The sequence below is a fragment of the Petaurus breviceps genome, unplaced genomic scaffold, assembly GCF_028583685.1.
Source record: "Petaurus breviceps papuanus isolate PSGF00001 unplaced genomic scaffold, PetGlider_PUasm1.0 99, whole genome shotgun sequence".
NCBI classification, from domain to species: domain Eukaryota; kingdom Metazoa; phylum Chordata; class Mammalia; order Diprotodontia; family Petauridae; genus Petaurus; species Petaurus breviceps.
The window spans coordinates 4243989-4259248 of record NW_027187465.1 but is presented as its reverse complement, the minus strand read 5'-3'; the positions used below and the strand labels follow the sequence as shown (position 1 = coordinate 4259248).

The following is a 15260-nucleotide window of genomic DNA, read 5'->3' as shown; positions in this document are numbered from 1 at the left end:
ATCGTTCTATTCCATTAACATTACAGAAGAGTAGACAGTAACTGTAACAGAGGAGAAGTATATATGTTTGGTCTTGCACAGTTTGGTCAATCAGGTTTTGGCATTTTTATTTTTGAAACCTCAGAACCAAAGGCTATTAAATATTTTCAGAATCAGAAAATATATTTTATTTGAGAAAATCATACAGCCTTAATATCAGATACAAGCGGCATGTATGCATTTGGAGATGGTGAACCTGAAAATTAGGACTTGGACAGTAAAAGTTTACTACTCAATTTGTACCCACGTTGTGCTCTAATTTTCTGAGATTTCTTAGTCCATCTGGTTGCTTGTGGTAGATTCCACATGCTAGTTTTTGCTACTTCAAGGCTCAGCAAATCTGAAGAAATTACACAAGAAAAGTAAATGATGGGTAGCTTGACTGTAGTTTCTTCTCTTGATGACTATCAGCCATCAGGAAATACCTTGCAAAGAACACTGTCCACAAGGTCACAAAGAGATGGGAAAATACACCAGAACAGCGTGGTCAAATGACAACAACACTACACCCACTGGAAGTTCCTTTCAAACCACCAGTACATATATGTCCAGCAGCATAGTCCCACTCAGGCTCCTGAAAAAAACAACCAAAATGAGGCAAATATAAGTAATGAAAATGGCATTAGCTGGAGCAAATGAACCAATTCAAAAGAAAGAAAGATTCTTCAGCAGAAGAACCAAAGCATGAAAATGCATGTAGAAATCCAGAGACACTACTTATGTTCTACGTATGACACTGATGATGAGCCTGAATCCCAGGGATCGATCTTTAAGATTGTCACCAATTCAAAAAGAAAGGGAGCAAGAAGATTCAGTTGAAGAAACAGAGGTACCAGAACGAGGTGATGGAGACACAGAAGCTAATAATGAACCAACACATGAAGGGAGGAAAGCAACGCAAAAGAAGGAGCTCAAGCCAGAGCACCACAACGAAACAGACCCAGGAGGAGCCAATAACACCACGACTGAAACCATGGGAAAGGAAGAAAAAACTGAGCAAGGTGAGACAGCCATTCAAGAATTCAATGGAGACCAAATAGGAAATACAAAGGAATGAATGCCAAGCAGTCAGAAATCCGGGAATATTCTACAGTAGCACCAGACTACTTAAAAAAATCACAGACGGTTTCCCTCTTTGAGAGGAAGTCACTGAGAAATCCAAAAACGGGCAGAGTATTCTTGAAACAAAGCCTTCTACCGAGTCTCTTTCCATTATAGCAGCAAGACCAGGAGGAGATCAAGCAAATACTGAGAGGGAGGGAGGGAGGGAGAGAGGGAGAGAGGGAGGGAGGGAGGGAGAGAGAGAGAGAGAGAGAGAGAGAGAGAGAGAGAGAGAGAGAGAGAAGGAAAACAAAAGCACATCGAACCTTCGCCAGCTAATCAGGAGAGACAAAGTCGGAAACAATTCTATAAATACGTATTTATTGTTCATAGTCCATAAGCACATATGATAATTTATACTTGAAAATAATTTTGACTTCTGAAAGAAAACTGCTGATAGCCAACTTTTTATGGTAAGTTAATCATTTATTTTCTTGGAGGTTGAACATTGTGACCATGGTATTAGTATTTATTTCTACTGATAATATCAGTATAAGAAGTACACTCAGAAAACTTAATAAAGTGTAGCGGTCTTAATTGTCTAGTGTTGTAATAAAAATCTATTTCTAATGTGGATTAAAAAAATACTTGGGGGCTTTACCATCATCAGACTACATAGAAGGAGCCACCAGAAGTACAATGTGGGGTTCTAGGTGACATTTTGGTCAATTCAATGATAAGCAGTGCATCCAAAGGAAGATTACCAGAATGTGAAATGATGCCTCTAGACTGAAGTTATCCAATGACAGTAGAAAGGGAACAAAACTGCACAACTCTCATCTGGTTTCTGCTTTCTCTACCAAGAAAAATTATCTTTGGACTAAAAAGGCCAGAAAAGAATGGGGAATAGAAGGCCAATATCCCAGAGCTAGAGGGTCATAAGACAATACCGAGCTGCCTTACAGCACCATCACGTGCTAGGAAGACAGCAGGTGTGATCATTGAGCCACAGCCAATGATCCCTGAAAGATCACGGAGACCAGGGAGGTACTACAGGAGTGGATGAGGGCAAAAAGAAAGGAGAATGAATCTTGCAAACTATAGCCCCATGGGTTTAACTTCAATTCCTGGCAAAATTATCAATGGACCCTTAAAAGAATGACTAGTCAACATCTAGGAAAAAAGGAGTGAGCACAAGGAGCCAATATGGTTTCATTAAGAAGAGGTCATCCTAGACTGACCATAGTCCCCATCTGATTAGATGGCTAAATTCATAGGTCAAGGAAATGAGGTTCATATAAATTATCTTGATCTTAGCAAAGCATTTGATAAAGTCTCTCATGATATTTTTATAAGGAAAATATAGAGAGATGAGAGCTACGCAGTAGCCCAATTAGATCGGTTTGGAACGATTGTGCTCATTAGCCAGTCACTGACAACTCTGTGAGGGACGTCTCCAGTGAAGGGCCTAAGCACTGGAGCCAAATTGGCCCTGTGCTACTTAACACCTTGATCAATGACAAGGCAAAAAACCCTATAAATGAAATGCTGATCCAATGTGCATATGACACAAAGCTGTCGTATGCCAGCCCAGTGGATGACAGAGGCAGAACTGAAAAAGATCTTGACAGGCTGGAACACTGGGCCAAATCTAATAAATACAATTTAACAAGAATAAATTAATGTTTTACATTTGGATTTAGAAAATCTTTCACAAGCACAGGATGAAAGAGAAGCAGTTAAAAAAAAACAGTTTTCTGAAAAGGATCTGGTGGATTACGAGCTTATTATGAGGCATGCCCAAAGCATGAATGCCATCCTAGGCTGTGCTAACAGAGTTACAATTCCAGGACTTAAGGCAGGACACTAGCCCCTCTGTACTCGGCCCTGGCGAAACAACATCTGCAGAACTCTGTCCACTTCTGGGCACCATATTTTAGGAAGAGCATTAGCAAGCTGGAGAACATCCATAAAAGGGCAAACAGGTTAGTGATGGGCTTTAAGTTTCTGCCATATGAGGATTGTTTGGAAGGATTTAAAAATGTTTAGCCTAGAGAAAAGACACAGACAGGAGTCAAGTCAACAAGCATATATTAAGAACTTACAATGAGCCATCAATGGGCTAACAGCTATGTACACAGAGACAAAAAGGCAAGGAGTCTGCGTTCTAATGAGGGAGACAACATGTAAACAACTAGGAAAACATGAGCTTTATACAGAGTAGGTGGAAAGCATTCTGGGAGGTGAAGACCTTAGCTAGGGAAGGGGAAAGGCCTCCTGGAATAGGGGGATGTGAGATAAGTCTTGTTTTTCCAAAGTGCCCGAGCTGTTTTTGTTTTTATTTTTTTTGTTTGTTTTTATTTTTATTTAAAGTTTTGAGTTCCAAATTCTATCCCTCTCTCCACCCCCCTCCCTGAGATGGTAAGCAATCAGATATAGGTTATACATATGCAAGTATGTAAAATATTTCTACATTAGTCATTTTATACAAGAACAGTCTAATAAAAGAAAAAAGGAAAGAAAGTGAAAAATAGCATGCTTCAACTTATATTCAATCAATATCACTTCTTTCCCTGGAGGCAGATAGCAGGCTTCATCTTTAGTCCTTTGGAATCGTCTTGGATCGGTGCATTGCTGAGAATAACTAAGTCACTCAGTTCTTCACCAAACAACATTGCTGTTACTGTGTACAACGTTCTCCTGGCTCTGTTCACTTCGCTGTGTATCAGTTTGTGTAAGTCTTTCCAGGATTTTCTGAAATCATCCTCCTTGTCATTTCTTATAGCACCATAGTATCATCAAACTCATATCACAACAGCTTTTAAAGCCATACCCCAATTGATGGGCAAACCCTCAATTTTCCAATTCTTTGCCACCATAAAAAAGCTACTATAAATATTTTTTGTACAAATATGTCCTTTTCTCTTTTTTGTCTGTCTTTGGGATATAGACCTAACAGTGGTATTGCTGGATCAAAAGGTATATACAATTTTATAGTCTTTGGGCCTAGTTCCAAATTGCTCCCCAGAATGGTTGGATCAGCTCACAACTCCACCAACAGTGCATTAATGTCCCAGGTTCCCACATCTCCTCTAATATCCAACATTTTTTTTTGTCATATTAGCCAATCTGATTGGTATGAGGTAGTACCTCAGAGTTGTTTTAATTTGCATTTCTCTAATTAATAATGATTTGGAACACTTTTTCATTTGACTATGGATAGCTTTGATTTCTTTGTCCAAAACTGCCTGTTCTATCCTTTGACTCAGTTGTCTATATATTTGAGAAATGAAGCCTTTATCAGAGATATTTGTTACAAAATTTCCCCCCAGTTTTCTGCTTTCCTTTTAATTTTGGTTGCACTGGTTTAGCTTGTACAGAAATCTTTTAATTTCCTGTAATCAAAATTATGTGTTTTACATTTTGTAATGTACTCTGTATCTTCTTTGCTCATAAATTCTTCCCTTATCCATAAATCTGACAGATAAACTATTCCATGGGGAGCTCAGTCCCAAAGGAAGTTGGTGAAACTAGGAGATAAAGGTGAGGACAGAGCATTGGAGGCTTAGAGCACAGCCACTCTAAAGGTAAAAAGAGGAAAGGTGTAAGATAGTATTGGGGAAACTGCAGCTAGGACAGCGTTGACTGGAAAGGTAGGAAAGGGCCAGGTTAAGAAGAGCCTCGTAATGCCAAACAAAGGAGATCACACTGGATACTAAAGGTAAAAGGCAGCCACCTGGGGGGTGGGGAGGGGGAGGTATGGTTGGACCTATGTTTTAGAAAAACCTCATGACAACAGACTGGCGGTGGAGGAGACCATGGAGATGCCATGATGACTGCCTGAAGGCCATGGTTGTGTGAGTGGAAAGAAGGGAATAGACAGGAAAGATGGGAAGGCAGAAGTGAAGATTTGGCAAGGAACAAGCTATGGGAGAAGTGCAGTGAGGAGCAGAGATGCCTTGAGACTGCCACCCGCTACGGGAGAAGACGGAACTGCCCAACAGTGACGGGGGGAAGAGTCTTGAGGGAAGAGAATGGGTTCTCTTTTGAACATGCTGAGTCTGAGATGCCACTAGCAAAAGAAACTGGGGAGCAGAGAAGACAAAAGTCAGGAGAGAACAGTGCAACAAAAGCCTTTGGTTTTCATGAAGAGACAGGATCAAGGAAGAAAGCAATGGTCAGCAGGGTCAGATGCTACAAGCTAAGTCAAGACTGACTAGGATTGAGAAAAAGCCCTAAGATCTGACCATTGAGAAAGCACAGGTAAGGAGCAGTTTCAGTGAAATGGTGGGGTCAGAAGCCAAACCACAGAGGGTTTGAAAGAGACTCAGAGAAAAGGAAGTGGGAATGCAAAGGGCTTTTTCCAGGGGTGGAGAAATACAGGATGACAGATGGTGGAAAGAACCAAATCAAGCAAGGGTTTGTTTTAAAGAATAGAGGAGAGATGGGCATATTTGTAGGCAGCAGGGAAGAAGCCAGGAGACAGAGAAAATAAAGATGAGAGAGAGTGGGATGATAGGGGGGCGTGAAAGCCACTGGGGTCAAGAGTGTGTGGAGACGAGACGGCTAGGTGGCGCAGTGAGTAAAGCACCACCCCAAGAGTCAGGAGGACCCAAGTTCGGTTCTGGCCTCAGACACTTAACACATAAAAAAAAACCCCACTAGCCGTGTAACCTTGGGCGAGTTACTTAACCCCAATTGCCCTCCAAAAGGAAAAAAAAAAAGTGCGTGGAGAGGCGTTGGCTTTGTCCATAACAAGATGCTCTCAGCAGCACCAGGGCTGAAGCAGAGTGGGCACTGGGGTCTGAATCCCAACTGCCATTCATACTTGCTGTGTGACCCTAGGCATATCACTTCACCTTTTGTGTTATGGTTTTCTTCCCCAAACAACAGAGGGGTTGGGCTAGCTGGTCTCAGGGGTGCCTTCCAGCTCTAGGTTTCCTATAAAAGGGAAGTCAAAGGGGCTAGTCTTTCAGATCCAACATTCTTCCTCTTCAGTCGAGAGCTCTCACCATTTAGATAGGCAACCTCAGGGCCTTCCACCTAGGATGCGCCATTCTCAAAGCCTTCCACCTAGCAGAAGCCATTCTCAAAGCCTTCCACCTAGCAGGCACCATTCTCAAAGCCTTCCACCTAGCAGGCACCATTCTCAAAGGCCGGCCAGGCTGAAGAGGAAATCACATCACCCAGGCATTGATGCACACTAGCTCTGTTCCAAAAAACTCAAGGAATGTGGAAAGGCAAAAGCTAAGCATGAGAAAGCTGAGTTAGTAATTTTACACTGATTATTCCCAGCCAGAAAAATCTCTAAATATCTACGATTGAAAACATTTAATTTCCTTTTTTCCCCACAAAAAAAGCACAAAAGGTGCAGACACTCCTAAGAGGATACATGCATTTAAGATGCTCTGTATTTCAGCTCCACAGTAAATACACAGTAATATCACTAGAGGATGTTTTTGCTAAACAACCAAGTACATAATTACAGGCATTTTCAGCTGAGGAATTATTACTGCTTTAAAGCCCTAGCATCTCATTCACCCACAAAGTAATATTTCTTTGTCCCTACAGACACAGATGGGCATTCTGCCTGAATCCTCTGGTGGCCACTTGTCCTTCCTGCCCCTCTGTTGTCATCTACTGTGAGTCTCCTGCAACTCATCCAAGGAGACTGATAAGGAAGCTAAAACTCCTGCCTGATGTGGAAGCAAAGCAAAGGGCTCAGAGGAAATCCATGTGCTCACAATGCCAGTCAAGGTGAGCAAGTCTTCATCAAGCACTTCCCAGGTGCCAGCCACTTGCTAAGCCCCAGCAATACAAAAAAAGGCAAAGACAGTCTATGGTCCAGGAGCAGTCAGTCATAAGAGGTGAGGCCTGAACCAAATGGGGCAGAGTGGCCAGGCTTTTAGAGTCATCCAGAGGGTCTCCTCCCTCTGCAGGGGATCAGAGGAGATGCTGAGGAACTCTCTGGCCTGGACACTATGGTCTTTTGACTTCTGATCTGATGCCTTTTCCACTACAATGCAATGTCAGCATGGCTCTGAGCCCCCCAGTTTCTTCTGTCAACTAGGGGTGATAATTGCTAGTCTGATTACTCTACAGCATTGTTGTGAGGATTAAATGAGATGCCTCTAAAGACCTTTGTAACCAGAAAACACAATATAATTCTCTGTCATTTTAAAGGAACAATCACCTCACTCATTTGGGAAGCCCTGCTGGTCAGCCTTCCCTTTCCCTCCTTACCCATCATCTAAATGCCAGCCACTCCCTGCCCCAGCAGACTGGCAAATACATCATTGAGAAGAGGTGACTCTTGCCTGGGGCATCCTCCTGCATTCTACTCCCCAGCTAAATGAGGAAGAAAGAAAGAAAAACAAAGGGGCTGGGGTCTGCAGAGGAGCTGTGAAACCAGAGAGGTATAGGCCAGTAGGAGAGGAGGTTTTTGACATTGACTACAATCACATTTTGCATTTCTTTTCTACTTTTCTCAGGATTTTCACGACTTCCATTTTGAAGTTGTTCAAGTCAGAACTATTCTTACCCAGTTTGGATTCACATCTCTGAAAACAAGAGCCCTCCTGATCATAGCTGGTGCTCTTAAGCTCTGGTATATTAGGAAGGGCCCAAAAGGCAACAAGTTTATGCTCCAGCAATAATTCCCTTATTCACCAATCTCATGACCGTATCCTCTCTACTTCAGTAGAAAACCTAAGGCAGATTTATCTATATATAATATACATATATATTATAATGTCATATGATATGATTATAATAACAGCTAACATTTATACTGTGCAGGCAAAATGCTAAGTGCTTTCCAAGCTCCCCAGAAAGAATATGAAGACCAAAAAAGTAACAGACAAAGTAATCCCAATCATGACCTGAGGCTACCAGGAGGAGGGAACTGCGGCCTCGAGTTCACATGTGGCCCTCTAAGTCCTCAAGTGTGGCCTTTGACCAAAACTATTCTGTGAAGTTTGGATCCCTAAACAAAAGTAAACCACTCTGATTACAATATTACTAGGCCTGACACCCACTTAAAAAGTGGGAGAGACATAGTTTCTGGATAATTTAATCATTTTCTTTTTTTTTTATTTTTTTTTGCTTTTTGGAGGGCAATTGGGTTTAAGTAACTTGCCCACGGCTAGGATTTTTGTTTGTGTGTGTTAAGTGTCTGAGGCCGGATCTGAACTCAAGTCCTCCTGACTCCTGGGCCAGCACTCTACTCGCTGAGCCACCTAGCCACCCCTAATCATTTTCTTAATAAAGCTAACATGTTTATTAATAAAAGAGGTCAACAGTATTCCCGAATGCCAAAGACCATCATGGTGGCAGGCCCACCACTTATAGGCCCTTGGAGGACTGGTCTCCTGGGGATGGCAATCAGCTCTGATTGGTTAGCCATTAATGAGAGAATGAATATTATAATGAGGGGCTGAGAGTAACATCATGTCACAGAGAGACCATTCTTGTACCAAGACCACCCCAAGACTTAGGTAATCTAGTCAAAGAATCTATCCCCAGAAGAGGGCTGGATGGGATCTGACCAAGACTGAGGAGAGCTAATTCAGTCTTATTATCAGGAATGTCCTTCAAGATACTGAACTTTAGAAAAAGGGAACTCTGAGTCTCCCCAAATCATCACTTATTAATCATCATTTTGCTCATCTTGTAAGTGGCTGCTAGAAAGTAGGCATGCACACCTGGCTGATTGTGAAGAAGCAAGCTGAAAGCTTCAGTTCCTCTCTAGGCTAATGGACCATAAGCTCCAAGAGTCCAGGGAACAACCTGTGAAGACAAGTCAGCGATGTAATGCATTTATTTCTATTTTTTCAGAAGATGAGTACAAGGAAGGGCCAGGCCATCAAGCCTTTGGAGTGAGGGTATTAAAAACGCTGCATAAAGCATCTTATTGATTTTCAAATCAATAAAGTAAAAAGGCCTCCCTGTTAAAGTTGTGGCAAGCCTGACAGCGGAGTCCAGCAAATGTCAAAGTCCATCAATCAGCCTAGAGGTCAGAGTGGAAGGAGAAAGCATGCAAAGAGCAGGATGGAGGAAATGCACTTGATAGAGTATGGCAGAATTCTCTTCTAATCACCCCTAGTGCTTAAAAAAAAAAAGCACAGGGTCAAGACAGACTACCTTTGGGTCAGAAGAAAATACCACATAACTCACTTCACTTCTGGAATGATCCGTGCAACCAACACTCGGTTTTCTAATATTTCATAAGCTACTTTCATTCACTTATCAAAATAGTCATTTCTCCAGCTGTATGATAGGCTACAGCACCCAGAACATCAAAAGCAGGGGAAGGACCTCTCCAGGCACCCCTGGATTCAGGTGAGCGCTAATAATGATGACTGTCCTGGATGTTCACCTAGCCCTTCAGAGTGTGCACTCAGCTCTACCTAGAGGAGTTCATTTGTATCTGGGTACTGCAGGGGCCATGTCCATCTTCCCAACCTGCTGCTGCTGGTGATAGCTAGTACAGGGTGGGATGGAGTGTAAACCTGAGCTTTCCTGATCCAAAATCCACAAGTCTATACCCATATCAAGTGGAATCCTACATAAAAGGGGCTTTGAGAAGAACTATATAAAACTCCATGCAGATGTAAATTACTAAAATTAATATTAGCAATAATAATAATGTTAATAAGTCGTGCTACATCAAATCATCTCACATGTTATCTTTAAAATAGCATTCCATGTTTCTAAGTCTGTGCCTAGACGTCTTTGATTGTCCTACAAGAGACAATTTCTTGTCATTAATTACTCAAACATCTTGTTTGGCCTCAAATCAGAACCTCCCAGTGTAGTGATGAGAAGCTTAGGCAGCATGGCCAGACACTTGCTCTCACACAGGCTTTGCTGGTAGCTGTATGATCTTGGACAGATGACTCGTCTCTCCGTGGCCACCTTCTCCATCTGTAAAATGGGGTAGCAAGACTCAGCAATCACCAAGGTTCTTTCTATTGTATAAAGAGCTGTACAATGATAACGATGACAGCAGCTAGCCTTCACACAGTATCTCCTATGGGCCCAGCACCATGCTCATGCTTTACAAATATGATCTCATCTGATCCTGACAGCCCTAGGAAGCAGATGCTGCTATTACCCCCATTTTACAGATGAGGAAACTAAGGCGAACAGAGGTTGTGGCTTACCTGGGGTCACACAGCTAAGTGGCTAAGCCAAATTTGAAATCAGGTCTTCCTGACTCCAGACCCAAGTTCTCTCTCCATTTCTCTAGCAGCTGCCAGTGACTCAGTGAAAATCTCACTGTGCTTTATTTCTGTGTAAGGCACTCTTGAAGGAACTCCATTACTGGACTACTTAAAGCAGCACCCTACTTAATTTGCCTTGGCAGTAAATCCCCGAAATTACCCTAAGCGTGTGTGTGTGTGTGCAGGTGTGCACTCTCGCACACATGTGGTCATCACCCTTATTAGACTACAAGTTCCTGAAGGACAGGGACTGTCACATTTGTCTTTGTATCCAAAATACAATATACCACAAGAAACTAAAATATTTGTGGTATGTAAGAAAAAACACCAAATGTGCATGCAGGAGTCTTGGGTTCAAATCCTTCCATTTATTAGCTCTCTAATTTTGGCCAATCCCTCTTGCTCTTTGAAAACTACTTTTCCTTCTATGTAAAATACCTGCAACCTCCTTCCCAGGGCTGCAGTGAAGAAAGCACTTTGCAAACCTTCGACTGCTCTAGAAAGTGGTGCTGGACTACTCCTAGAGAAAATTTTCACAAGATGAGAAGTCTGACATGGGAAGAGGAAGACACGGCCTGGCTGGCCTTTCCCTTTTTGGTTTTGTCTTTGAATGGTGCCTTATTGTCTGGTTCCATTTTGGTCTTTCAGTGTTTTCGCTCTTACCATATTTTTCGTGGCATCCTACACATGAGGGCACAAGGGAATGATTCATCTCGAAGATTAAAATCACAAGTACACAGTAAACCATGGGATTTATACAATGGGGAAGGGGATGAGGCTGGAGAGGTGGGGGTTTAAGAAAACGTTCTTGTAAATAATCACAATGCAAGTAGGTGAAGTGGCTTAATTCAATATTTTATTGGCTGTGGGACTACTTCCAAAACCCTTTAGGGCACCACAAATTTGGTGACCAGATGTTAATAGTACTTCTACGCCAAAGATAACTAAAAGATGTGGGGGCTTTTTTTCTTCAAAAAGAACCTCAAAAATGAAATTAGGTCTCTTTCAGATTGGCATCTACTTACTACAGAAAGCAGACTCTCCCGTCATCCACACAGGTTTCTCCAGGTCTCTGAGGGACCAGCTGAGCGTGGGAAAGCAGGACTCTCTAGGAGTGGGTCAGTTTTTTATTTTGCAAGCTACTAGACAACACAACCTTTAGAAACAGCCAACCTCACACTCAGACTACAGATACAGAGAAAAGAAACAGTGCAGGATGGGAGAAAATGAGCTGGATTTCAAGTCTGGAGTCCTAGACACAAGTCCTAAACTTTACTCAGAGCATAGGTAACTCTGAATCACTTGAGTTTGAGGGGCTCAGTTTCTTCCCACGTAGAGCCCAGATAACACCGCTTCACATTACCCCTCATAGGCCTGTCGAAGCATCAGAGAAGATAGTGGACATAACCCAGAGCTCTTCAAGGGTAGAGGAATGTAAGACATTGTCATTATTGGAGACAACAGTGTTCCTGAAATATCAATGCACAATGGGATTCTGAGTTAAAGGCCTGGATTTTTCCTAACTGCTACTGTTTATTTCCTATGTGATACTGGGTGGATACTTGCAGCATTACAAAGCCTTCTGAGTTCATCTACCTATGGTCATGTCTTCAACCAGTGAAGGACATGGGGGTGATCTGGCTGCTCCTTCATGCAATGAACCTTCTGATATACAATGGCATCGATGTGCCTAAGGAACCTATCTGAGAGTTCCAGGAGCGTCCCTCCAAAAGCTGCTCAGCCAGTCGAGGAGTGAGAGGGCACATTCCTATCAGCACCCACACTTCTCTGCTAGAACAAGCTCCTTAGGTCTATAGTCACAATAACTGGTAAGTAGAGATTAGTCTTGGTGAGATACAAGTGATCAGTGATAAAACAATCAAGTCTCAAGGTAGTTCTGACAACTAGCCAAACACTGCTCCCTCCCCAGTTTGGGTTAAGATCTTGGCAGAAGCTCTGAGCTGCTTTCTTCACATCATCAGCTGGGTATTCCCTGAATCTATAAGCTATTTCAGACATGAATAAGATCCAGTAAATGAGATATTCACAGCGTGTCATGTTCAAAGAGCAGCCAAGAGAGCTAAAACTCAGAAGCTGTTTCTCAACCTGACCAGATGATCTGACACATTATCAGGAGACCAAGCCTTTGTTAAGTGACTTTGTCCACTGAAAACACGAGACAAATAATGGAACTAAAATGGTGAAATGGCACGATGCCAGACCTGTGTCTCAGTACAAATACCTACAACCTTTACCGGGGGCAAAGAGCTAAAAATTCTACGACAATTTTATTTGGTCAATAGCACTCAATTCTAACTGAGATATTCTTATGAAGAGCCTAACCAGGGTTCTGTCTTCCTTAAGATACACCACAACAGAGTGGGAAAAGTCATGGATTCATAGCCTGGCTTCACCACTACGTAAGCACAGAAAAGGCACCTCACTAAGCCTATGTTCTCGTTTCACGTGCAAAATGAGACAGGCGATCAACAGTGTGGGGGATGAGGAGAACGGTAGCTGGCACGCGCATTCCAGGGAGCGCAGAAAGCGCGGCAGCCTTAGAGAGTCTTCCTCATTCATCATCCATCCCACCTCACCAACAGGACACAAGAGCCATCAAACTGGTTATAATCTCACTAATAGGAATATACTATCAAGGAAATAATTCAAAGAAATGGACCTATGTGTACGAAGATATCGATAGGTGTTCTGTTGTAATAAAAAAAGCTATAACGTGTAACAGGAAAAACTGGAAAGCAAAGTTCAGTGCCTGGTGATTCACCAGATCCCGGAATTTAAAGGCAGAAGGAAGATCAGTGATAACTTCATTTTTACAAAGGAGGAAAACCAAGGCTGAGAAAAGCTAACAGATTTGCCCACAGTGATGCTTCACAGAGTAGCACCGCATCCATTGTAAATCCTTTTAGAACAGGGTTTGTTCCACGTATCCGGTATCAACCATATGGTGAAGACAAATAACTTTGAAAGATTTAGGGACACTAATAACTGCAATCACCCACCAAGATTCCAGATGACTCAAAAGGAAACATACTACCACTCTGAGACAGAGAGACTCAAAGGGCAGCCATGGCCAAAATACATCACGACATATTACATATCTGTAACAGGGGTTTTGTTTTTCTTGCTTTCTCAATGGGGTGTGGGGAAGGGAAGATGGGACAGCAGGCGGCAGGCGGAGCAGACTTCTGCTGATTGAAAAAAGCCTGGATATTATATTTCAAGAGATCTTTTTAAAAAAACTTCCCAGATCTCTTCTAACCAGAGGGCAAAGTATAAACAGAATCCACTGGTCACCTCTTGAAAGAAACACCAGTGGGCAGCTAGGTGGCACAGTGAATGGAGCGCCAGCCTTGGAGTCAGAAGGACCTGAGTTCAAATCCCACCTCAGACACTTAACACAAAACTAGCCATGTGACCTTGGGCAAGTCACTTAACCCCAATTGCCCTACCTTCCCCTCTCCAAAAAGGAAGGAAGGAAGGAAGGAAGGAAGGAAGGAAGGAAGGAAGGAAGGAAGGAAGGAAGGAAGGAAGGAAGGAAGGAAGGAAGGAAGGAAGGAAGGAAGGAAGAAAGAAAAAGAAAGAAAGACCAAAGTGGAAACTCCCAGGAACAGTATAGCCAAAATCCAGAGCTCCTAGGACAAAGGAAAAATAGAGCAGACATCTAGAAAGAAAGAATTCAAGTACTGAGGAGCCACAGATAGGATCATACACAATTTAGAAGCTACCACTATAATGGAGTGGAGAGCCTGGAATATAATATTCTAAAAGGCAAGGGATATGGGCTTGCAAGCCAAGAATAATTTAACCTGGAAAAACTGAAGATAATCCTACAGAGGGAAAATATGCCTTTAATGAAATACTTCTACATATTCCTGATGAAAAGACCAGAGCTGCATAGAAATTTTGAAGTTCAAAAAAAGCAGTTGAGAAAAATAGAAAAAGATTTTTAAAAAATGAACAATCATAAGGGACCAAAAAAGCCCCATTAACTGCTTATATTCTAATATGGGGAAATAATACATGTATCTCTCTGAACCCCATCATCATCAGGGGTCATGGGGAGAGTCTAATTAGACAGAAGGTCTGGGAACTGTTTTGTGTGTCTTGATGATCTTAAAAGAATATAAAAAAGAGGAAGAATACACTAAAGAGAAGGGAAGGGAAAGAAGATTAGAGAAAAATTATCTCATATAATAAACAAGCAAAAGAAGTCTATGCAAGTCTTGGAGGAGGGAAGATTGTGCACACACACACACAGAGTTGGGCATAGAAACACTCGACAGGAAACAAGAGAAAAGGGGGACAAGGAAGAGGGGGGACTCAAAGGAGGAGAGACCAAAAGAGGGATAACAACACAAACTCAAAGGATCTACAAAACTATAGCTCTTATTTTGATGTAGCAAGGAATGGGATTTAGAGGCTGGGCCAATCCACTGGGGAATAGGAAAGGAAGGAACAAGCATTTAAGTGCTTATTGCGTATCAAACACTTTGCTGAACACATCACACATATCACCTCGTTTGATCTTCAGAAAAATCCTGGGAAGTAGGAGCTATTATCTCCATTTTACAGCTGAGGAAACTGAGGCAGGAAGTGGTTACCAGGGTCACATAGAGAGTAAGAGGCTCAGGCCACATTTGAATTCGGAGTTCTTTCAGACTCCAGGCCCATCACTTTCTCCATTGTGCCTCTAACTACCTACTTCTAAAATGGCTGAAGAAGTCACAGCAAATACATGTGACAGAAAACTACCGTGTCTCCCCAATAATAAGACCTATCCCGAAAATAAGCCCTCCCCTTACTGTGTAAGATTCCTCTAAAATAAGCCCTCCCCTGAAAATAAGCCCTATTGAGATTGCTACTGTAGTGAAGGTGATCCCCTGCGCTACATGCTACATTACAGTACCTCTGTATGCACCGTTCCCCCCCCCCCCC

The 15260-nt window shown here is 42.3% G+C and overlaps 1 protein-coding gene and 1 pseudogene across 2 annotated transcripts in view; one reads left to right on the top strand and one right to left on the bottom strand.

Annotated features, from left to right (window-relative positions):
- Positions 1 to 15260, bottom strand: part of TTC28 (tetratricopeptide repeat domain 28) — a 712524-nt gene that overhangs the window by 409066 nt on the left and 288198 nt on the right. The gene's annotated exons all lie outside the window — the stretch shown is intronic.
- LOC138156391 (X-linked retinitis pigmentosa GTPase regulator-like) overlaps positions 1 to 15260 on the top strand; it is a 24317-nt pseudogene that overhangs the window by 1404 nt on the left and 7653 nt on the right.